Raw genomic sequence first — 585 nt, 5'->3', positions numbered from 1 at the left:
TGCCGTGACCAGGATTCGAACCTGGGTTACTACGGCCACAACGTAGGGTCCTAACCACTAGACGATCACGGCTGTCGGAGCTGTGGAGGTGAAGCCGAAATCGGTGGCTACTTTCGATAACTTGTTTAAAAAACTACTTTCACAATCTTTCCAGTTCATTGATTGTAAGATGAAGTCATTCATACACTTGCGTAAGACGTTGATAGTATATTTAATGCGTATTTCGGCAGATTTGTTTAAGGTTATTGACCTTTGGTGTCGTGACCTTGAACCCTCTTAACAAAGAAATTAATTAGATTAATTACGCTTTGTTTCGACTTATCTGTAAATTGGATTGGAATGTGATAATAAGATATCATATTTACCTATAGTATAATCATCTCAATTATGATAAAAATTGTTTATAATAGATAACAATATACAGAGATTGTTAATTTTATTCTAGAAATTTGTGGGGGTCAAATTAATGTTGTTGAGGATAAGAAACGATAGTTAGCTTATCGTTTTAGCGTGTTATCTTCGATAGAATGTAGCCCTTTTATGTAGGTATGTCGTTGACAGAAAATATTGTCCTAAATTTTATAT

At 34.5% G+C, this 585-nt stretch overlaps 1 non-coding gene across 1 annotated transcript; it reads right to left on the bottom strand.

Moving 5' to 3' along the window:
• TRNAH-GUG (transfer RNA histidin (anticodon GUG)) lies at window positions 1-72 on the bottom strand. Its single transcript has one exon. It is a non-coding gene; the product is annotated as a tRNA-His (tRNA).
• Between the last annotated feature and the right edge of the window lie 513 nt (window positions 73-585).

This window comes from Anticarsia gemmatalis, chromosome 1, assembly GCF_050436995.1.
Source record: "Anticarsia gemmatalis isolate Benzon Research Colony breed Stoneville strain chromosome 1, ilAntGemm2 primary, whole genome shotgun sequence".
In the NCBI taxonomy this organism is placed as follows: Eukaryota; Metazoa; Arthropoda; class Insecta; order Lepidoptera; family Erebidae; genus Anticarsia; species Anticarsia gemmatalis.
Note: the sequence above shows the minus strand (reverse complement) of the source record. Positions and strands in the feature narration are given on the sequence as shown.